Below are 25,911 nucleotides of genomic sequence, written 5' to 3'. Positions count from 1 at the left end.
TACACGGCCCGAGTAATAGCACTGCACTTTGGGGAAAAGTTTAATTAGACGCAAGTGCTTTTAATACGCTTCGGAAATTTAAAAGAGGTTGGAGAAGCTTGGATTAGCTTGTCTGGGTATAAACGGTCTTATTATCTTAAGCTTAAGAATTTGTTACTTTGATATACAATTATCTAGGTACTATTTTATAATAGACCACACACATCTGACCATACGAAATTGATAAAGTATCCTTAAACTTGATCAATTTAATCGCGGTCAGAATATAAATTGATTACTTACAGTTCATAGTTGATAAGCGATACTAATTGTATTTTCATGCTTCGTTATCTATTGGATTCTTTCTTCTTCGCCTTGTGGGAATAATTATGCGTATTTTGTATACTCTTGCACTTGTATCATAAAATATACATTTTACAATAGATGTTAAAACATTTTCATAATTACTGAAATTGGTAAGTACTCACTTATTACTCGTTGACTCATGGGTCTGAAATAAATTCTTAATTTTTTAATATTAATTTCAGTCAGTTTTTTATTGTTTGACCGTAACATTCTAGTTAAACTTCGTAGCAAAATATTAAGGGCGTCCTGATTCGCTGAAACATAAATGTCCATGTTCAGCATTCAGCGTGATGCGGCGTGTGGGCACAAATTGAAACTTACGACGGTATTGTCGGCCTCTAGCCACTAACAATATTAACTAGAGCTACGTTTAAAATAGCAACTTCTTCTTCATAGCAAAACTTTAGCTAGTCTTTCTGTAGTGTTTGTCACCGACATGCAAACCAGAAAAATAGTACCTGAAGAAAACTTTCTTTCAAACAGCTGGAGATTGGTTTTACAAATAGGTACTATTCAATTTTTTATTCAGTTTATTCACATACAGGATGGAATGATAAGTCCAACATTTGAGGAATCCTGAAATATTCAAGTTACCATAGCTTATTGTATTTAAGGGAGACATTGCTTTATTGTTAAAAAGAAACAAAACATGCATTAGAGGTTCAACTTATTTTTGCACCCTGTATCACATGTTCTAAGTATGCTCCTTAAACAGTCACCTTACTGAGTTTAGCTCGCAGGAATCTAGAACATGTACCTAATTATAACAACTTGGCAAAAACAAATAACTTTGAATTAACCACACTCAGCCCAGAACGATTTACACACGAATAAGTCTCGCCCTGAAATAAATACGGCGTCAGTATATCATGTTATGAAATAAAATGTACTCGGTACTCGGTTGTAAAGGTGCAAATTAGAAATTATGAGAATGACGCGATTGCGCGCCCGCACTGCAACTTGTAATAAATCCTAGGATTTATTGAAACGTACTGCTACAAAAGTGTTTATTTTCTCTATTTCGCTATAAATGTAAAAAAGGCAGACTTATTCCTGTACGTATTTTCTACCAATCACTTATAAGACGGTGTAGAAGGCTTAGGTCTGGTAGGTTTATAAGGGAATTAACTCAAATTACCTACCTAATAATATGTAATAAGTTATCCTAATATTTTTTATTAAAAAAACTTTTTTAAACTCGACTACCTATAAAATCTCACGAGAAATCCTAACCCGAAACATTTGGAACGAGCTAAAAATAAAGACGCGGCCATAACAAAAACGTTGCGTAACAAAAAGTGAGGAATTTTCTCACGTGCATGTTACCGTCAAGGTTGCGATCGACCTTAGATAAGGCTGGACGCACATAGAGCAATGCAATGCTCTATCTAGCCATTACCAGTGACTCCGGACAGTTGTACGTGGATTCCATATAAAGGGTTACGGGCAACATTCGTCCAAATACTGTATGACTTAGATTAACGATATTAGAATAAGATGGTGTGTCACATACAAAAGCTGTCCGCATTTTGTTTAATGTCAAACCGTTTTATGTTCAATCTAATGACAACCATTGAATAAAGTCTCAAGTCTTCTAACCGAAATCCTAACTAATATTATAAATGCGAAAGTAACTGTGTCTGTCTGTCTGTCTGTCTGTTACTCTTTCCCGCCAAAACTACTGAACGGATTTGAATGAAATTTGGTATACATACGGTCTAGACTCTAGACCATTGGTACTCAACCTTTTTTATATAAGGGCCACAAACACGTTTAAGTCATGGTGCCGCGGGCCGCAAGCAATTTTTTTTTATCTATTATAAAGCGATGTAAACTAGAGCTTTATATCGAATAATAATTATAAATATTTTTTAAACGTTGTTTTCATAGTTGTATTTAGTACTCGCAGCGAATTTTCCTTTTTGTCGATTGTTAGTTAAAGTCATGTTGACTATTTTCTTTGACTATCGTGGTGTTCAGCACTCGGAATTCTTGCCAGAAAGTCAAACGGTAGGAAAATAATATTATTTGCGGGTTATGTAGAATTTAATATAGACAGATTTCATTGAGACAGATTTTTCAATAGTAGGTACGAGTATTTGTGCGAATTACGAAAATTGAGAACCATCACAGGAATCATTTCAGCTGTAACGGTAATAAGCTTCGACTGCTGTAAGTTAATGTTATATATATTTTATCTGAAGGGCTAGTACGGACCGCATTTAATACGTGACAAAAGTGTTGCAACAGAGTCATTGCATCGCCCTCACTCACATCGCGCAGCCTCAACAGTGAGAGCGACGGAGAACTTTTGTCACGTCTTATTAGCGCCATGTGCTACAGGGCCTGATTCACCTTTAGATACAAGTATTTAGTTTTTTGTCGATTGTTAGTTAAAGTCATGTTGACTATTTTCTTTGACTATCGTGGTGTTCAGCACTCGGAATTCTTGCCAGAAAGTCAAACGGTAGGAAAATAATATTATTTGCGGGTTATGTAGAATTTAATACAGCAAATTCGACGTAGAAGGCCAGATTTGTGAAAAAAATCGAGAAATGATTTTGCACCATGATATCGCGCCTTTCGCACAAGGATCAGCATTGTGAATGAATTAACAAGATATGGCTGCAGCTCACAGCTCTAGCTTATTTTTTTCCTAAACTCAAAATAGCACTTAGGGGCACTGTTTGCAATCGAAATGTAAAAAAAAAGATCTAGGAAAAATCACCGCGAGCACTAAACACAACTCTGAAAACAGCGTTTAAAAAAATGTTTTGATAATAGGATAGTTCGTTGGCGTATGTGTATCGTTTCTGAAGGAACAAACTTTGAGAGTGATAAAAAAAAATTGGATGAATAACAAACATGTTTTGTTTTAAGGGTATATTCCGATACTTTTTACACAGAATATTCTCTATTATCTCTCATGGCACGCGGGCCACTGATAAAGGCCCGGCGGGCCACATGCGGCCCGCGGGCCGCAGTTTGAGTATAGCTGCTCTAGACCCTGGGAAAGAACATAGGCTACTTTTTATCCCGGAATTCCCACGGGAAAACTTTTTAAGGCGAAGCGAAGCGCGCGGGTTCAGCTAGTTCATAATAAGAGCTCAGTGGTAGAAGCGGGGTGTTGTTTATCGAGATGTTTGTTTTGCACTGACGCTCCATCTAGTTTGTATTAAAATTTCGTAGCTGTATGAGGACAAAACATGACATGTGATATTATCAATAAGATTTGGAGGTTGATGTTGTTTTTTCGGTGATTGCTATGTAGGGTAATTGTAAACATCTGAGTAGATAGTAATTTTTCGATATGTATGTACCTACCTACCTAATTATAGAAATACAGTTGATATTAAACCTACATTATTTATTTACACATTAGAACTTGAATTTCATTTGTTGGAGTAAAGTTTCTTTGGCACACCATATATCCGTAGATTACTTCTTAAAATGTAGGTAAACATACGATTTATTAAAATATATTATCCGAGATAGGTACTGTAATAATGTAAACTATATCTAGACAAAATGTATTGTAATAACAACAATACAATACAATACAATACAATACAATACAATACAAAACACTTTATTTGCACCAAGAACAAAAATTACAAAAAAACAAAACTTAAAAATAAAACAGTACAAAAAGGCGGCCTTATTGCTTATAGCAATCTCTACCAGACAACCTTCAACAACAATGATGAAACTTTAACATTCACGTTTTGTTACTAAGTCAGGCCCGTATCTGATTCAGTGTCTGTTTACCATGAGTTGTGTGAGGCGAAATTTGCTTTATTTGCCGGAAATGTTGTAATTATTGCTCAGTGCTGAATAAATTTGTGTACTGTGGGGTTACCGCGAAGTCAAAACTAAGTAACATTTACAGGTACCTACTTGTGAAAGAAAATCGTTGTGAAAACAAGTCGGCCGTAGGGGGGGCGGTTTATTTGTAAAATAACTACCTACATATTTACTCGTTTATAATAGTCATATATATATTATTTTCATGCGTACCTATAGAAGATTTTGGTGGAATCTTTTGTCGCTGTACTAGTCATATAATAGTCACCTCTATAGAATTATAGGTTAGACGATTTTTGTGTAGTCTTCTATCACTTTACTACTCATAATCATCTCTATACCTATAAGTGCTACATATAAGTATCCTATAACTCCGTTCGGTAAACACAAGTATGTGCTACGCTAGAGAATTATTCATAGGCAGCTTATACGCAAAGGCTGCGCCGCGTGACGCCCAGATAAACCCGGGATGAATACATTTAAATAGTAAACGCCACACGGAACTCAAATTTACTGGTTGACTGGCCGCTTCTACTGGTTTTGCTTGTTTTTACCAGTTTAGTGGATTCAGGTGAATCTTATTCAGTGTTTTGCTTAATGAGAATGTTAGCCAGTTTTTGTATTGGTAACATTATATTGGAAGACGCTTTGTTGATCCGTAATCTGTCATTTTAAGATTGATAAAAAGTTTCATAATCATTAAATCAAACAACGAACACATTATCAAACAACGACCCAACAAAAATATATTTAAGAAACTGGCCATGTATACTGGCCTATATCACGCATACATAACAGACAAACATAGGTCCGAACCGGCCAGCTCATATACAAGCTGCAACAAAACAGGCGCGATGTACAACCAGCTCCATATTTCCCATTACTCACGGCCTATAACTCTCTGAGAGTTATAAATACTCGGCCACAGGACGGCAGACTGACACGGCTTAATGCGGCCATAACTCGCCTCACAAAGGGTTTGTTAGTAGAACTTATGAAGGACTACCTCATGCCTACGCGAATAGCGCGCTCGAACCACTGTGTGCTGTATTATGTTACTGTAGGTAAATTTATAAAGGAGATAGACTGTACCATGTTCTTGGGACCGTGTGTACCTACTTCACAGTTGAGTGTACGTAGGTAGGTACACAGCGGCTATATTATTAAGTAGGTAAGTGGTAATTCATACTTTTTACTTTATTTTAAATACCTACTGACTGAGCAAATGCAATATAACACACTTTCCTTACCTTAGCCTTGGTCTCAAGCTCTGAAAAAACAAAGGTATGTAGTACTTATGTGTTAATTAAATACATAATATATTGTTTACTTTTACTCTTGTAGAAAGTAATGCTTTATATAAAATCGGGGAGTAAATGGACTCCGTGGGTGAAAGGAAAAAAAACGGATGAGTCTTTATTGAATTAAATTGAACAATCACTAAGGGGCAGTTCTGCTAATTTGAAAGGTTAAAACAGTTAACGCTAACGTCTGACCGTTTCTTTTATTGATATTGTTTATCCAAGTGTTATTTTGCCACAGAAGCTTCAGGAATAGCTCATTAGTTAGCTTTTTGGCAAACTGTTTCCTTTACAATAATTTGTATTGTAAGTAGTATTTGTAATTCTACTTTCACAAACGTAAAAACGTAAGTATCCTTAGAATTTATACATACAAGAAATTGTGGAATGTGAGTTTATAGTTATATTGAAGAAAAATAAACAAGTATGATGATCAATAAAATTAGTCTAGTAGGTATTAAATTGTATAACTGATATAAAAATACAAACACAATATACTTACTCTGTACTGAAAAAAAAAAGGTTTTGATTGAAAAAACAAACGAAGCGTTGTGCTGCAAAAGCTTTCTTCTTAATCGAGCCAATTTTCTTACAAAAGGCTTGGTTTCGTAAGAAGGAGAAAGTTGAATCACGGAGTTAATAACGTAAACGTGATCGATCAAGACCAGCTCGGTTATCTTTCATCTGGAGTTCGCGATACCCGCGCTGGTCCCGCAAAGCTATTCCGGAATTGCATTGCAGTTTTTATAAGTTTCAATTACTTTCACCATTAGGCTCGGCCCCCACCATCGGCATAGGCAGTAGGGCATGCAATACCGGAACAATTTTCAATACCGGTATTGAGTTCCGGTATTACAACTCAATACCGGGATCCCGGTATTAATACCGGTATTAGACTTCCTTGTAATAAATGGCATATACTGTGTTTAAAGGTCGTATACATCAAAATAAAACAAGAAAATGCAATCATATTCTGTATTTTGTTGTAGATTTTTACGAGAAATCAGTTTTAGAGTTTAAATTGTAGAATAAACAATTTTTTTACATCCGGTGCCGGTTTACGCATGGTCAACAGTAGATTTCTAGCAGCCGAAAACTGCATTAAACGGTTGGGAACAAGTGCGCTTTCACAGTATATACACACACAAGGCTAACTAAATCTTAATCGCTTTATTTATAGCCTAAAAAAGTCCGATTCCGGTATTACTTCAATACCGGTATTAACTTTCAATACCGGTATTGAAAAAAGCGGGAATTTTGTACGGGATCCCGGTATTACGAATACCGGTATTGCGGTATTGCATGCCCTAATAGGCAGGCATCAGGATTATAGGTGACAAATAGAATTGTCCATTAGCTTCGCGCAATAAAGTAGATATTTCCATAATTCATTCTGAAGCGGTATTTTTGGGACATACTCCATATTATCAAGGAAAATTCTACCTTATTGCTATAAGTTAATGTGTTATGTCATTTATGTCCCAAAAATCCCGATGCCTGCCGACTCCGAAAGTAGGCGCCGACCCGACACTTAGACATGACTGTCTCTGCTTGTGCCATAGGGTTATCACTTATTATATTGAGTAATAAAATAAAAGTAAAATAGAATAATAATTAAATAATGTTAGTGTTAAGATTGCATTATTTTAAAAGGAAGTAAAAAAATCATTTCTTTTAATGAATAAAATCATGGGATCATGGGATACTAATGGTATTCCTACCCAAAGCAAATAGACAGTTCTTTTTCTCATCGCGATCATGATTCCCACAGGTATAAATTACAAATTTACTTTAGATAGAATATGTTTCATATTCCGGTTTTGGTAGGTAATATTATGTGTATTGAACAGGTAGCTCAATTATTTAAAAGTATTGCTGTTTATAAAAGCTTTTTAAAATAACATAGCTGCCTTAAATATTATGAAAATAGATTAAGAAAACCAACAGCGCCTAAAGCCGTCTAGAAAAACTTGAATAAATTTAAGATAACAGCTTGATTTTTGGTACAAAAGCAAAGAGGTCCATTTAATTTAATGCAACATTAAAATGATAAAGTAAATATTTATAGTAATAATGTAATCTTCAAATATAAATATCCGCTTCCAAGCCAACGAACTATGACTAGTTAGGTATGTGCTTACATGAAACCTTGGGAAAATTACTCTTATTTATTACACTGTACACTTTTCAAGGTTCTATTATGTACCACAAAAGGAACTGAGCGTCTAAGAACTGAGCTAGCACTGAGCGCATAAATTTAATAAGTATGAAGTTTATCATTATTTTATTTAACAATAAACAAATAATCATTTCTATTTATAATGACTTAACCCTAATAATAAATAATACACTATGTTACAACCTAAACTACCTATATATTGTACAAACTATAAAAGTTTTACTATTAGATACATATTTTATTTCTAAATCCATACTATAATTATTGTTTTCCCAATCAAACGAGAACTAGACAAAAGCTGCATATTCTAGAAATTGTTTCCAAGTTGGCACATATATAATTAACTAGGTTCAACCTATGTTCACTATTACACTGTTTTTTAGATTAATCTAACAGTAAGTGTAAAAGAGAAATAAAACGCAGCATACCTAACATAAAAACTAAAACAGACGTAAAACCGTGTTAATTACATCAACACACTGGCGATAAAGGACTCAATCTGGTCAAACAAGCCTCACTGCGAAATGAAATGTAATTAGTTCTCTCTTTGATCTCGTCTCGTATAAGTGCCCTTCTACCTGGTTCTCAAACTGTATTTCCATGTAAGCATAATGTAATTTGCTTATGTCTGCCCTACCTACTAAAAACATTTTTGACAGATAGATAGACTTCCTAAATGTTTTATCGTTTTAAATTATCGTAGGCCTCCTGAAGCCCCTGTAACTCCTAAAATAAGCAACTATATAAATTCAGTACTATGTAGGTAAGTACCTACCTACCTAATGTCAACAACTAAATTTTCATTTATGTCACTCGAAACAAACCGCCCGAATCATAGAGCTTTATGTCACTTTACAAAAGGTTAACAAAATTAAGTTGTGATATACTAATTTCGACTTTTTGACAGACACAAAGAGTGGAAACTCGTGTGTTTCATTCATTTGTAAACCACCCGTAAACTTAAAATACAGACAATGAATTTTGGGGAGAAAATATCTAGAGTCCCAGTTTGAGATGCGGTTATTAATAATGTCTCATGCACTAATGCGAGGCCGATGCGTCCCGCGTGCCACACAACATGGCGAACTGAACGCTAAGAGGAATTTATACGAGCTTCGTCTGCCGCGTGTGCGTCATACGGCTTCCTTGAGATGCGTGGACTGTAGCTAAGTAGACATATATTTGTGCAGTATAGTCGATGTACGGATATATTTCAGCTAGTAGGTACTAGGTACATATACTATGCAGACTTAGCTCACTAGTAAGAAAATTGATGTAGGTCGACGCGTCGGTGGCGTGGTGTATTTATTTATTTAGGAAGTAGTCGATAACTTTGAGTGCTGCGCAGACTTCTGCTGAGGTTCGAATTCCGGATTTCAACAAAAAATTCGGTAAGGCAAAAACGGCTCTCTTTTCTAAACATTTCATATAGGTACGTAATATATAAACACGCAGATATTTAACTACGCTATAAAATACTTACTTAATATTTTGGTTATTAAAATCAGGCGCGTTCATTTAAACCTACACTGTTAGGTATAAGGCATTGTAAGGCGGGGCGCACACCGCGCGTCAGATAACGCGCCTGACTCACGGCGCTGTAACTCGCGCGCGTTATTTACTGAGCGCTACGTGCCTGCAGCCGGCTCTTCTTGCGGTATTGATAACACTGCTTGGGACACTACTGTGAGTCGCGGGAGTTTCAAAGTATAATAAACTGACGAGCAATGAAAAAGTTCCAGTGGCATCCATAGTAGGTACGTAGGTGTCCTATGAAATTGAGAAATGTGTATCAAATTGAAGCTCTTAAAATTACGGGCTACTTAGGTTAAAAAACGTCTTCTTATTACATGCTGAAACTTAATTGTATTATTATAAAAATCACATAGTAATATTATAAACATCATGAAATCATAATCCTAAATTGATAATTTAAAATAGCTAGGTAATTAAAAATATTAGATAGAAAGATAGATAGATAGATAGAATATTCTTTATTTGTACACACACACATAAAAGAAACTTAAATACTCACAACTTTGTACAAAAATGGCGGTCTTATCGCTTAAAGCGATTTTTTCAAGACAACGTTAGGGTGGAAGGATATTTTGATTAAAGAGGGGTCAAGTGTACTAAAGAATAATAAAGGAAAAATTAAAATAATGATTTAGTTATTATATAAGTCCCTACAAACTAACCCCCTTATTCATAGAAAAGTTACAAAACGTTTTAACTAATAAACTGTTTTGTCCCTCTCCGACAGGGAACAATTTGTTCTTTGACAGAGAGGGACAAAACAGTATATTAGTTAAAACGTTCTGTAACTTCTCTATGAATAAGGGTGTAAGTCTATAAACTTACATGTATTTATACAAGATATAAATATTAGATGCCCCCTTTGATATCATAGCCATAGCCATGTATAAATAATATACTTAGGTTGTTTGTATTGTATAAAAATATAAAAAATATATTTATTTCTGTTTTCAAATCCGTACTCATTACAATGCTTGGGCTCATGGTAGGAGCACAGAGCCTCGGTACCTGGCACTACATGATTTAGCCGGTCGCGTTGCAGGCGATTTATGGTCACTGCTCCGTTTGTACTGAAACTACTTTAATCGCGAGCCTGCTGCTAGCCTTATTTTATTGGTTAATAATGGGTTGCACTATGAGTTATGTAATAGGGATTCTATTTTGCATTAATTATTATTCTATTGGTCATATCTTTTTACCAGTCAATGAAAATATGATGAAAAAGGATATTATATTACGATACGTACGTACATAATATTAAGTTTAAATGTAAGGTTATATTTCCCACCATTAATAAAATAAACACCCTGTACCAAGGTGATGAATAAACACAATATTTCAAGAAGAAAATAAAACAAGACTTCATATTCATTACACCGACACATAATACCGTGTCTCAAGTTAAAGGCCATTTCTCAAAAACGCAGTGGCTCCGAAGATAAAATCATGGCCAGTTGTTTCGTACAGAAGCGGCCGTAACTCAACTTATCATTTAATCGTCTCGGGGCCTAAATTTAAAACGCATCGCATGCAAATTAGTCAAGAGCGAGCCCGGCAATTACCCACACTTTTAAGCCAAAGGCATAAATCGAAATATGCTTTATGTACGAACAACAAGTTAAGAAATAAATATAAGCTGCCGTTCCGGTTTTGGGACCCACGCGTTTTTGTCCCTGTCGCCCGTAGGCGAGATAACGTTGAGTAGAAGAGGATGGAGCACAATGATGGATTGTTCGTTTTATTCGCGCTCGAAACCAGTTTATCATCTTCGGTGGGTCAAGAATTTCTTTTTTTTGCAATGTGGTAGGCGTCGATGGCTCGGTCCCATGTTATTCTTTGAATTTAGGGCTAAGTATGGCCGCAAAAAACGGAATTGTAGCTCCAAAAAGGAAATTGTTTAAAAATAAAACGTTCCATTTTCAAAATGTTGTAAACCATTTTCTGGCCTCGACTAATAAAGCGGGCGCAAGTGCTATTTATTGCAGTTGAAAAGTTTTCCGTTGAAGTCTTACAAGCTGAATTTCATAGGATTAAAATATAATTTTCAGATGGTATGAATAAAACGTACCTATAGGTGTACGTATTAAGTATACCAGTATAGGTAAACCTATAATATTATAACTCTACATATGATTCTTAATTGACCTATTTAAGTATGTACAATACAAAACGTGACGAAAAATATTATTATTCATGTGATATTGAAAACAAGAAAATAAACAACGTGTTCACCTGCATTTATTTATAAGCGTACTACTTTCAACTGTATATGAATTACAAATTTCAACACAACATCGTAAAAACGTCTCTGTTAGGTGTCAAGACACGATAACTCAAACTCATTAAAATATTGGCCAATTAAAGCATGAAAAAGTACTGGTTCAGTTGTTTGCAAGTCTCGCTTTGTCCAATTAAGGCGCAACCACCTGACAAACTGGAACCGCTGCAGATTATTTTAAGCGCAAGTTCCTGAAATTAGGCAACTAACATTATTGCACACCTATGCAAGAATCAAAAATTATTTCCCAATCATTCCACAGAAGGTTTTTCATCTGTGGCAAATATAAATTAAATTGACATTTTATTATTTTAGGCCACGTCTGTCGCATGCACCCGGACCGGTGGGCCAGAATTGTCACCGAGTGGGTGCCTAGTGATGGACGTCGGCGTCGCGGAAGACCCAGACGGAGATGGCGGGATGACCTCGACAGGTTTTTGCCTCAATGGCCGAAGGAAGCACATGATCGGGAACGGTGGTCAATTCATAAGGAGGCCTTTGCCCAGCAGTGGGACACTATAAAGGCTACATTAAAAAAAAATATATATATATTTTGTATTAATTGTTTCATGCACCTGGCGATTGCCAAATTGAAACTAAACTGACTGACTTTAAACCTATTATCAAAAGAATATTACCTATTATACATATTTGTAACAACGATCCTGGATCGCCGAAATAGCCTGGTGTCTGATACCGCAAAAGTCCACAGTTCTCGGTCGACTCGTCGGTAAACTCGTCGATCAACTGGTCGATCAATTGGCCCTCCTCATTGGCATATTTCGAATCGTACAATTTCTTTTCAACTTGCCGATTCAAGTTCTTGTACAAGTAACGGTATAGCTGTATAAGGATGGCGGAATTTTCGTATGGGGTGTAGTAAATTTTATTAATTGTTAAAGAAGAGAGTACCACATCAGCGCCTTAAGTATTTAAGGTATCGACTGTACTAAAATGGACGATCGTACTTGAATGGTCAATTCTAAAATTCATTCGGAAATTCTTTAAAACATTTTAATCACTACATGGAAGTACAGTCGAAGACATATCACAACCTACCTACTTAATAGTTTGTATTCTACTCTAACTGAACGACGACGCTTGAACAAAGGCTGAGTTTAAAAAATCACAGTCTTTCAAGAAACTTCGGTCCTTTATAGTAGTCCAACTTTATAATGCACGATCAAAAGTTCCTTAAATAATAGACCTAATGTTTTGTTCCTGAAGACCAAAGAAAGTATCGAAAAATATATATTTCTTATTGTTCTACCATATAGGTTAATTTTGATATTTTTTTTGTGAAAAGTAGAGTTTTTTTTTATATATATATGGTCAAGAAGGAAAAAAAACTTAATCACACAAAAACCATATTATTGTTTGTTTAGAATACTATCTATGGTACAATGCGGGTACACAGTCTCACACACCATGTTTATTCATTAACAATAATTCAATAGATTCACACACATTATGCAGATTAAACATAAATTACAATTGAACAGGCAATAGAAATGTTTATTCAAATATTCATTAGTTCCAATTCAATTAACAAGATACTAGTCGAGGACACATACGATTACGTCCCCCATTATGTATTACAGACATTATATGTGCATTTTATCGCGTCTACCACTTTATTAAATAGTATTTATTATGCTTCTGTATTCTGCATTAAAGATGTAGTACGAGATTTTACCTTCGTCACATACAATTTAAAATGGATCCAAGTGTAACACCAACAAAATACCACTAGTTATAAAATAGAGAAAATCTGAATTGGTTTATATACCATAATTACTGATTATTGATTGAACAATATATCTTTTGTTTGGTTTAATTATTACTTAAGTTCTTTATATATAAGTACTTAGCTGTTTTTGAAAGTTACTGTATTTTCGTTATTTCATATTTTTTTTGCTGTGTGTCAAATAAATGATTTCTATTCTATTCTATTCTATTCTTTTTTATCCCATGTATAAAATTTATAGTGAATAGGGGATGTCTAGCTTGCTAGTTCATCAACTCTGAACACCTCTTAAGTTATTATAATCGTGAGAATTATTCACAAACACAATTTAAACAGAAGAAACTATTGTAAAAGGTTTATATGCTTCTAAGAAAATCTACCAGCAAACCGAACGTAACTCCATTCTGAAACGTGCTTTCAGGTCTAGCAATTTCAGTCGAAAATGGCGCGGGCTTATTTGGCGGGAAGAGGGGCTTGATTTATCATGAAGCAATGCAGCAGTGGAGAGTGCAGTTAGTATTGATTTCCATTCGTAACGCCCCCCGCCCCCCCCGCCCCCGCGCCGCCCGCACAGCTTGTAGCTCACGCACCGAATGGCTGTTTGCCAGCCAAGTGTCCATGCCAGGAAATTATGAAAAAAAAACTCAGCATAGACAGAGCACGGCGTTGCGTAAAAATTGAATTTAGAACAGCGTGGACAGAAGACGATCTACAATCATATTATTTTGTTTATTTTATCCACGGCTCATAATCGAATTCATCGTATATGTGACCAACCGTTAAATCTTCAACTTACCTGGATCCATATAGGTCAATGGTCAATTTTATCACCACATAAACGAAGCGCCTAAAGTACAATCTCATTTACTCTCTTTGTTTAAGAACTCAGCCAGTTCTATCAGTTCATAAATAAGAAGAAACACAGGCACAGTTCCTGGCCATATCTTGATGATTAATGTGCCCAGTGGCCTCGACCAACCGACATAGTCCCTCGTCCCGGGTTCAATGCCCCGCATGTTTCGGAGGTTACGTAACTTCTATCAGCTGTTCGCGGGTTCGATGTTTTGTCTAGACTGAAGAATTTTAGTTTTTTTTGCAAGTATGTAGGACTGTAGGTATTATGTGTGAAATGTGATTAGGTATCGCTATCATTTTGTCATATAAATAATTTGTACATAGGATTTTACGATACTATTATGTAAGTATTTAACTGCCAAAACTACAAAATATGTGTAGTTTTACAACATACACATCATTACTCACGTCTTGTACCTTACTAAAGTAACTATCAGCCCCATTACTGAATAAGTGGTAGTAGGTTATTGTAACGTAATTAATTTTCAAAATTTAATGTGCTGAAAGTAAACGAAAAACGGTTATGTTGAAGTAATTTGGCATAATCCTACTTATGCAGCTCGGAATTTTAATAAAACGTAATTTGTTTGAGAGCCTAAGCGTGTAAAAGGGTAATTTTTCACCCTCACTGAAATATTTCCACCGTAATTTGTCAAATAGCTTTGTGATTTAGCTAGTTCACAAGCACGACGACGTAGCTAAATAATACCTACATTTTAGCTACTTAAGTTTCGTTATAGTTTTCTACATAATTTATTTTACTCAGAAAGTCCGAATATATATTCAGTCTAATTAACATATCTTCATAATTTGGCGGTCAACTCATAAGTTCACAGACGGGAAAGGGAAAAGTCGAACCAAGTATTCGATGAATATACATTTATTTCCTCTAGGTCGTCAACAGCTGCAATCTGCCGAAGAATTTCTCCTTTCGTCCGTTCCGTTTCAAGCAGCCACAACTCTCGGCTAACAAGTCGGCTGACACGCTGAGGGATTGCCCACCGAATGTATCGTGAATCGTATCTGGACAGAAATCTTCGTGTAACGGACCGCGCATTTGTCACCATCTTTCTGGAGACAACGTAAAAAAATATTCGCGCGGTTTTCGAAATTTAAAATTATACTTAAAGAATTCCTTTAGATTTTTTTTTATTTGCGTTCAACCTACTTTTCCGCTTCAATAGATGAAAAGCTTTTATAAAGTGTAATCTATTTTTAGTTTGCCTTCCTATTTCCCTACGTCCCTCCAGCTATTTTGAAACTTGTTTAATGTTTGTAAGAATTTCTAAAATTAGTTAACAGTTCGGTTTGTAAATAAGTGCGTGAGTATATAAAATGTATTTTTTACGGCCGTTGGACCAATGTCAACACGGCACTTAATATAAGTCGGAGCGACACTTTGACGATTGGTTAGTTGCACATAAAATTTGGATTCGATCGTCTTTTTCGGGCTCCCAACCAATCCATTGTTATTTACTGTGAGTGACTAACATGTAAATTATGTCATTAAATAGTTTATGTACCCACTTGGTTACTGTGACACCGGTTTTCTTTACATAACACTTCATAGTAACTACAAAACATGACTGTATTGGTTGAAATTTAAGAGCTAACATAGGTATATTATGATATTAGTATAGAATACATAAGGTATGTATATCTATTTTTGAATTATCTGTCAAGATGATAAGATATACGTTATACATACCAGCACTTTTTAATATTGAAGCTCACAAAAACATCCATTTACCTACCGATATATCAACCCAACAGGGGCTATAATATTCAGAGCTAAGCCGGAAAACCCCGATAGGTCTTCCGGGACCGCTCAAAGTAAATAAATATATAAACGGGGACGAAAAAATAAATAAATACTTGCGTTGCGTGAGACACCGATTCTTATCGTGCATTCGAGTTATTTATTTCGAGATCGAGTCGAAATTTATCGAGTAACAGGAACCCGTTCCGTGACTTCTCAGCTTCGTAAATAACCACCCAAAATTAATGGCGTTCTTCTTTAAATAGATGACTAAATACCACAACGCACGTTATATCAGTTACGAGCTTATTTATATTTGGTCGTGGGATTACGTAAGCATAGCTTTTCATTCCATTAGTATAGTTTATTAGGAAGTTTCAATGGTATAGGCTATAGGAGTTTGGTTGGTAAAGTTGATTGATGCGTTCACTCCCACAGGTGGTAATGGAAGGTCGAGTGGTACTGTATGGTGCATCTCATTGGATTGTTTATATACCAACATCATTGTTATTCTGTCTGTACTACTCTGTAGGTACAACCCTTGAGAAAATTTTGAATTCTCTCAGTCATTTATTTATTTATTTTATTATTTTATTGCACAATATACACAATATACGCACATTTCGACATGAAAAATAAGAAACGATCTTGTGAAACTTGTTCAACGCTGAAACCAGAGAAGCATACCTTTCAAGTTACTAATTTTAAAAAACACAAAAAACGGCTAACATGAAAACAATTTTTCATTAAAACAATAAACACATACCAAACCTTCCATCCCGGAAATTATCGCATTCGTAATTGTCAACCCTAGCTTACGGATACAGAGTATCTACCTACAGACAGAGACGCATGCAGATTTATATACTTTACATGAACACAGCCTGTGTTATGTGCTACAAGATTCAGGTTATTCCTTACTTGACTGTTTTTGGATCCTCATTTAAGTAGAGAATAAGTATATTATTGTTTCACTATTCGTATCATATTATATTGTATTGTTACCTTTTCTATACAAAATACATCTCTCACTTTATATTATCAAAAAAAACTCTGAAAAATAATTATTAGATTGGTTGGTAGATTAATGGAACAGGCAGCATTATCGCTGAATTGAAGATATTTCAGCAATAATGCCGCCTGTTCTATTTTCTAGTTCTACCTAAAAGTGGTGGTTAAGCAGTGCGTTTTTTTTTTAATTCGCGGTTCAAACTTCTAGGTGTAAGATGGTCCCGAGCCGGACCGCAAGATTTGGTACAACACCGAAATCCACTTACCCCGTGCCGAGCGTCTGGAGGTAGCTCCACGCACCGACAGTGTTTACGAAGTTCGTTCAATTTATTTAGTTCGTCATTACGGCACGCGGCATGGGCCCAACGCTGCGAGAGTCGGAATTATTACTAAGTGTCTCCGTAAACGAAACACGGAAGGTTATGGTGGATTGACGCCATATTTTCTAGCAGTTCATTCCCGGGCGTCTTTTGTTTTTCTTATGTCTTGATTTGATTGGCCGAATATGGTAATGCTCGATATTGTCAAGCTTGAACGAATGCTTTGGTATGTTCTTTGTTTTTGGTCGTTGTACCTATATCAAGTATTGTTATTATGAAACCAGAATATCTACCTTTAAAACATATTCCCATGTCGAGAATAAAATAGATTACAAGGGGATTATTCAAAAATAATTTCACAAGCAATTCAAATCAATACATTTTCCACGCACGATTTCAATATTAGAAAGTCAGGCAAACATCCAAATGGGTCCATGACGGATTCGAATTAGTTACCGCCAATTATGACCTCGTTAGAGGGGCACCCATTACTACCTCACCATCCTCATCAAATCATCAAAATATGTCATAAAAGTTTTACTATATCTGTCTGTTCGCACCTCTTGTGTACTTTGATAGATCGTTTTAATCGTATGTTTATTGATCTGTTTATTAATAATATTGATGAATGAATATACGAGAATGCTTATGTCATAATTTCCGAGTTTCTAAATGGTGCATTCATAATTATGTAATTTTTTTCATCATAGGGTAACTGAGTTTTTGTTTTGAGCTCAGTCGTTTGTTTTATGTCTTATTAATAAATATAATATATAAATAATATCTTGATGAATCCATGATTGATTATTAATAAGAATGAGTCATCAATTTGCATAAGGCACCCATTGTTCTACGTGTCTGACCAAACGTGTTAAAGAATCATTTCTCATCACGCATAAATCTCGTAAAATTTTAGTACAAACTCTGTTAGCACCTATTTAGCAATATGCATATTCATGTCCTCAATTATTCAGAAGTTTTATTCAGATAAGATGCTTCTGAAGCGGCTTCATTTAACCATGCACGACTGCAAGCAGCTGTCGATTATTCAAATTAAAGTCTTAATCGATTTAGCCTAGATTTAAACCTAGATTTTATCGGAATTGTGGCTGCGTGATATCGATTGAATTCGGCGTATAATTGAATAATAGATCGGAACGCTCACCTCCAAACTACGGAGTTGTATCGAGCCATTATGTGTAATCTCAGATTAGATACAGCCGCAGTGCTCTGATGGCCGTGCTGACCACGTAAAAAACTAGATTATAATATTATGTAGGTAGGTATAATTTGGCCGAAGATTGAGCAAAAACTGTGGCTAACTAAAGCTTATAATATAAAAAGATAAGTAACTACGAATATATTATAGTATGTAACAACTTAATGATGTGGCCCGAGTTTGCCTGATAAAAAGAAAATATTTTAACCAAATATTTTCTTTACGTACAGGATGTAACGACACAAGCTTAATGTCTTAAAGCCTTCCTAGGCGCCCGCGCGCCCTCAAAGCGTTTGTTAGGAAACACATCTCCTTTACGATAATGTTCGATTTTCTATTAAACTTGAAAGCGCTACGTCCCACATTTTTATCTCGAATGTTCTACGACATATTTTTCCGAAGTTTCCCGGCGCGAGCTTTCAGGCTGCGCGTATAAAGCTCTATTCACACATGGCGGGAGATAAGCAAGCTTTCACACCATTAAGCTGCGCGGCGGAGCCCGGAGCTTTTCCAGATTAGATTATACAGTCGATTTATGACGTCATTAAAGCTTTGATAATTACTCGGGACAGGCTGCGTAGGCGAGGCGCCGGCGGGGCGGGGGGGGGGGAGGGGGCTTGTACTGTTTGATTGGATTCCTGGCACTGCGAGGGTTAAGGGATTAAAGTTATGGAGATTAGTTCGCCGCCCGCGGCCGCTGCTCTCCGCTTATGTTAAAAGGTCTATAGAGATGTGCGTAGATAAGAGATAGCTTATTGCCAATTGTGATAGCACGCCGGTTTTAATTTCGTTTCGCGCACGCAACCGCTCGTTTGCGGAACGGCTCCTGATAGGTTTTTGCATACGCCGATTGGATTGCCTGTATTGGCTATGTATATTTTTTTTTGTATCAGTATCGAATACAAACAGAATCAGGGTTCAGCCAGAGTGTATGTCTCAAATAATAAATTTACCTAAGTATAATATATTACATTATTTCCTAACACGGAAGATTTGCATAAATTGAACAGCCTAAATGTATAATTTGCGTAAGTGCAAGGTAAGTGTAACGGCCACCTTTATAGTGTTTATAACTAAGTAGGGCCCCAGGTCGCCCATCTCCCGTAGGTACATAGTAAATTGTTGCAAATTGCGCTAAAAGGGATCAATTCGTGCTGTACGCGCCTTAAAATTATAATTTACGCAATTATGATCGTTATAATGCTCGTGTTACAGGCAATTTTCCTACCCATCGCCCCCGAGCTCTTGTGGAAAGGGGTCAAGTGTGAAACCGGCTCGCTGGCACAGTGATCTGCAGTTTTTAGGTTCCATTTTTCAGGCAAACTTGTGCTTGTGACGTAGTGCATGCTGTGTGTGAGATGAATGAGTAATACCTAACTATCTAGATTTTAAGAAAGTTAAATTGTGGTCCAGTTTTAGTAATGTCGAAATTTTGTAACTAACCAGATATTCTACATATAATTAATAATAATAAAATAATAAATAAATATGTGGGGAAATCTCACACACGGCCATCCGACCCCAAGCTAGGTAGAACCTGTATTATGGGTGTCGGACAGCTGATATATCTACACAAATACATAGATAGATACATATTGAATATATAAACGACAACCAGACATAAGGCAAACACAAATGCTCATGACACAAATGTTTGCCCTGGGCGGGATTCGAACCCGCGGCCCTCAGCTTCGGGTGCGTATTGCGACGTATAAAAACTAAATGTATAATTTCACATTAATAACGTTCACAACATATAATGAACGTTACGTATAACAACAAAATCTATATTTTCATAAGGTATAAGATTCAATTGGTATATCGTACATTTCATATAATATCAAAATAACTAACACTCACGAGGACTAATATCGATTCGTATAACATACATTACGTATATCAATTAAAATATATACTATAATTTTGTATAAAGTTCTTCTCATATCGCATAATCTGTGTTTAATTACCCAACGCCGTCAAACCCCCTAGCACCAAAACCTAAAGATAGGTGCGACGACGAGCAAAGCGAGGAGGAGCGTGTTAGGTGCACATGTTCGTCGAAACCAAAGCGGAGCGCAGCGAAGCGGAGCGGAGCGTCTCCCAACATAGCTTCAATAATAATAATGCTGTGAAAATCCCTAGTACCAAAACCTAAAGATAGGTGCGACGACGAGCATAGCGAGGAGGAGCGTGTTAGGTGCACATGTTCGTCGAAACCAAAGCGGAGCGCAGCGAAGCGGAGCGGAGCGTCTCCCAACATAGCTCCAATAATAATATTTTTTTTTGTTCATTATACATAATGTTATTATATACGGTGAACAATATATGTTATAAGCGTTATATATTTTAATCGATATATCAATTGAAATTATACTTTTTGAACGTTATTCTTTACAAAATTATGTATTTAGTAACTATGCCTTTCGTTTGTTATGCACAGTGATCGTTATACTTAATAAATTTATATCATATGGGCGTATACCTTGTGAATGTTATACCATGCGTTTTTATACCTCGTATTACTTACCCCTCAGCTTCGGAAGCAGCCTCACTACCGCCTTAGCTACGGTGCCGTCAATAAAATTCATGTATGTGTTTATTTGCGTTGTTTTTGACATGTTAAACCTTACTGCGTACTCTCTTCGTCTTATTGTATCTACTTCGTCTTTCATTAACATTTTGTCACTTGTGTCTGTAACTAGTAACTATACCCACTTAAGTACAGTTTTTTTTATCAGGTAACTCTAACTACGGAACCCTGAAAATGCATGTATTCTCGGAAACAAAAGCGCTTAAAGCAACTTCCTGCAAAGCCTTATCTAGCGCTAGGAGTTATTCACGAAGCCAGACGTAAAGTAAGCGAGAAATTGTATTCTGAAGCAACGAATCGGATATGAAACGTTGAAATATGCAGTTCCGTACCTCCATAAATATACAAAATAAAATATAATAGAAAATGTAATATTGACAATAATAATCGTGATCTTATTTGGTCTGATTAACACAAAGAAGTGGAAAACTAGTCGAAATATCTACATGCATAGGTAAGTAGATGCAAGTACAGTTACAGGTATACGCGAATCCGTAAAAACTATAAGCCGCCATAACTTTTTTTCAAAATTAATTCGAGTACGTTTAGTGCAAGCCATCCGTTATATATCATGTTATACCTGCATATTTCATACCAACCAACGAGGTACCAAAAATTTCATAAAACCGTACCTGAAAAACGCTTAAACTCAAAAACTAAACACAACATAAATTACTTGAGTTTATTCCGCGAATAGCTCCATTAACTATAATAAGGCACTCGCGGGGGCCCGACCCCTGTTTTAGATAATACACCCATGTAGGAAAGTAAAGGGTTAGGTAAGTATCTAAGTACCTACGCTGACTATCTCCCTACCTGCTAAATTGATTGTACAAGGAACTCATCGTTAAATCTCATCAATTTAAATGTAAAAAATGATAATATATTAGAAAAAGTGATCTTTTGACATTAACATTCATCGATGAGCTTATGATTTTCTCTACAGGGTGTTGCTAAAAGGGTATACTAAGCCGAAAGGGGGTGACTCATGGGGTCATTCTGAACAACTTTTGTTCTACGTTTTGAAAATTCACGAAAAAAATATTTCCTTTTCGATAGAAACTTTGTTGGTCACGTGACTTTTACTATGGGGAACGATTTTTTTTTGTATAGATGAAAGAAAGAAAGAAAGAAAATAATATTTATTGCCGAAACATTTGCAAACATGCGGAAAGAAACACTAGTACTAATCCTATTTCTAAACGTAATTATTCCTATAAATACAGACTTTCGGCAAAAGGTGCCATGCTCAGCATTTGCTGCCGTAAACAGATGTTTTGTGACAGCGCTGTTTTTCAGCACGTCCCTGGGTGTTGATTAGATAGGTACTTATCCTTAATTTAATATTTTATTTTTACAGTCTAATTTCCAAAATACCTATGCCTACCTAACTTAAAACTGGGTTCTAACGAACTTGAAAACAGTGCAAAATAGTTCCAACTTACATTATAATATTCAATCACGGAACTAGAGGTTCAATATCTCTAATATTAATCAAAAAGTACTGTCACTGAACGATGATTTTATTATCTAAAGTTCTTGCTAGGTATAATGCAATTTATGCAATGGAATTTGTGCAATTACAGTCATTTAAGCTGCAGGTAAGAGTTATAGAGATACGAGTATGTTTTTGTAAAATGAAAACAACTTTACATTTTGGTAGGTATATCTTTAATGTTTATCTACCTAAATAGTATGTAAGCGAAGTTTTATAATGTATATGTTATTATGTGTGTTTGAATGTACTTATATATGATCGTGTATTGTCCATAAACATATTTTACAATTCCGTTATTGTACCGAAGCAAACGCTTTACATTCCGAGTATCTTTGTACCGGATTGAATAGAACACTAAATAGGGCGTAATGAAATCGATACAAAAGACACATTTAAATCAGGTTACAAAGGCTAGTTAAATCATAATCATACTTCCTAAGCCTACGGGTTTTATAAGTTTGAGGCCCCATTGCAGCGTTGCCACGCGTCGGTCGTACCAAAAAGGAACCATCGTCCAAAACGTCTCAAAAATGTATGGCAGCGACGCACCGCAACGCTGCAATGGGGCCTCGCCCTAAGACTGCTATGATCACGGTCGCTAAGTGTGATCGAAGTGCGCTCGTGCTCATATTTGGCAGCGATATTCTGATCCTGATTCAACTAACAAGCGTTTCTGATGAGCTTCGGGGTTATTCTGTTACATCAATATTATTTTCTCCCTTTATAATTATGGTTAAAGGAAATCTTATAGAATTATTTTTTTTAATTCTGTATGGTACTTAAAATGCTTTGCTATTATAGAATAAGTTATACATAACATTACAAGCACATTTTTTATGTAACCTGAAAGAGTGAGTGAATACACGTTGTACAAAATAATTTATTGTAACTTTTAAATTAATTAGGTATTTCATAACTCCCAAAATAAAACAAAAAATTTCAAGCTGTCTTTAAAAAGCATCTACTGCACTGACAGTAACCAGTGCACTGACATAAGCCTCCGATAGTATACGGCCAATATAAACGATAATTTTGAAATACGGGCCCAATTGTCGGGGTATTACGGGGCCTGCCAACTGCCCTAATGAGGGCGCGTGTCGCTGATATGCAAATTAAAACTAACTCAAAACCACTAGGTTTATATGGGATTCACCCAATATGGGATTTTGAGGAAATATTTGAGCACTTTAGTTTTTGTTGTTGTAAGAGATGTAGTAGGTAATGGGGCAGCCATAAAATATAGAGGAAAAGCTAAATCAACCAGAATGAGATTTAATAAAGTAAAAAAAATATAAAATGCAGATATTTTAAGGCCACATAATGATATTTTTGTTCACTAGCTACTCAAATAAGATGAGAACCATTGACCCGGAATGCTCCGATAACTTAACGACTTATTATATAACGTTTTATCGCTCTACTTCTCACAAACAATATTTGCTTTTCCACATACCTGCTGAAACATTTACCGCAAAATATCGCGTAAAAACCACGTGTATGTCGATGTAGAGGTATTTTATAAGCACTCACACTAACTACAGTGCTAATTCTTAAACTGTTAAACACAAACTGAACTAAAATAACCTATTACAATAATATTTCTTTGTTAAGTTGTGACAAGCGTCATCATATTGTTGTCATTGCGAAATATCTGGACAAAACAGTCATAAATAAGCGTTATTAATTCCGTAAAATTTTGCAATAAAGGTGAAAGACTTTCTTTTAAAAAACACATCAGGTGTAATTATTCTGGCGCTTTGTGTTCGGACACGGCTAATGTCCCAGGCACCTTTCCCTGTTGTAGAACACGAGACAAAAGCAGTTGTCGTGGTTTACGGCGCGATAAAACTGTACCGACAACGGCAAACATTGTGGGCTGCTTTGCGAAATATATTTATTCGCAACGCATTATCGGAATAGGTGCTTTTACCTTAAAATAAAAATTTCTTTACTGACAAGGACGTTTTGCGCAAGCAGTTAACCCATTTAGGCACTTCCTTTATAACGTTTTCTATTGTCTCGGACCGTAAGGGTTATTTTTTTAGCGTTTTGTTCTTATGAAAAGGAACAAAATAACCGTTTTTGAAGGATTTTTTAACGTTGATGCTTCGGATTTTTTCCCCGAAGCGGCTCCGCTACAAAAGACGGGGCCGTTTTGTTTCTTCGAGTTTTTGTTTTGTTTTATTGAACTTAAATATATGTTAGGCTATTGTGTTAGAGCCGCATGGGTTGAAGTGAATTTTAGTCTTGAAAAAATCGTTCTAGTGTGTGCTTGGTTTGTGGAATATTTTGGTACTATATTAGAATTGAAGAACAAAAATACTTTAAGAATGTGATTTTATTTGTTGTGTTGCACCAGAGACTGAAAATAGTTTTTATTTAGTGTTATCATGTGAAATTCCTAGGTAAGTCCCTATGCATCATTAGACTAGCATAACTAAAAAGAGAATGCTTTATCATATCATTTATGAGTACTCGGGGCAGAGCGTGCTATTGCCTGATCTAAATCACGGGGTGTCCTGAAATTATACAAAGCTACGAGGTATAAATCGTGAAGGTGTTTATTATGAGTATAATATTATAATATTTTCTATTTAAATCCAAGAAATTGTAGGGTTATCAAAATTATACAACATACAGAGTTTATTCTTAGCAAGTTAATGCAACTAGGTAAAGGTACACAGAAAAAGGTACCTTCGTAAGGATTTGATAAAATATATACCTAAAAAATTCCCATATTATTAGGTACCTATATGGACTATCTTTGTTTAAAATACTATTTCAATGTACATTGATACCACCTTCCAACATATTTTAATGTTCTCTTGACCAGCCAAATCGCCAAACTTTTACTTTGCAGACTCATAAAATAAGTTTGCACTTAAAAATTGGCCGTCCATACATAAAGTGCGCTTTCAAGGCGTATCTCAGCAGATAAGGTTTCTCTGAAATTAAATTCTTCACAAATGGAGCACCAGCTCTTGTGTTTGGCAACCCTGGCGCTGGCTGCGTCTTCCCTGCGCTTCTCAAATGTAGCCTCCAAGATTGTATGTAAGTACCTGTAATCAGAAAGTTTTAAATGGTATTTTGTAAAACACATACTGCTCACGACTCTTATATGCGAAGTGGTAGTAGAATGTAAAAATTGACGTTCATCAGAAAAAAATATATTTATACGTGTGACTTTGAATGCGTAACCCGCTTTTCGCTGTACATTTGTACTCACGTGATAGGTCGCAAGCCGCATCTCCGTTTTTGATTGAGTACAATGCATTTAGGGATGGAAAAACGAAAGTGTATTATTATTCAAGAGTACTTTTGCGATAAGTGGAAATGATTTCTTAGTTGGGAAAACTTGCTTCTATTTGTAAAAGTTGGAACTGACCGTTTGAGCATCAGTGTTTTTATAGGTAGTTCAGATTTGGATCCAATCCACGTTGCCTAGCTACACATCTTAAAATGAACTCAG

General features: G+C 35.7%; 1 long non-coding RNA gene across 1 annotated transcript in view; it reads right to left on the bottom strand.

Moving 5' to 3' along the window:
- Nucleotides 1–24,724, bottom strand: part of LOC125488685 — a 56,565-nt gene extending 31,841 nt beyond the window's left edge. Inside the window, exon 1 of the long non-coding RNA XR_007266398.1 lies at nt 23,896–24,724. This is a non-coding gene — a long non-coding RNA (uncharacterized LOC125488685). The remainder of the gene's footprint in view (nt 1–23,895) is intronic.
- Nucleotides 24,725–25,911: the final 1,187 nt, after the last annotated feature.

This window comes from Plutella xylostella, chromosome 6, assembly GCF_932276165.1.
Source record: "Plutella xylostella chromosome 6, ilPluXylo3.1, whole genome shotgun sequence".
Lineage (NCBI taxonomy): Eukaryota > Metazoa > Arthropoda > Insecta > Lepidoptera > Plutellidae > Plutella > Plutella xylostella.
This window is presented reverse-complemented; position numbering and strand designations above follow the sequence as displayed.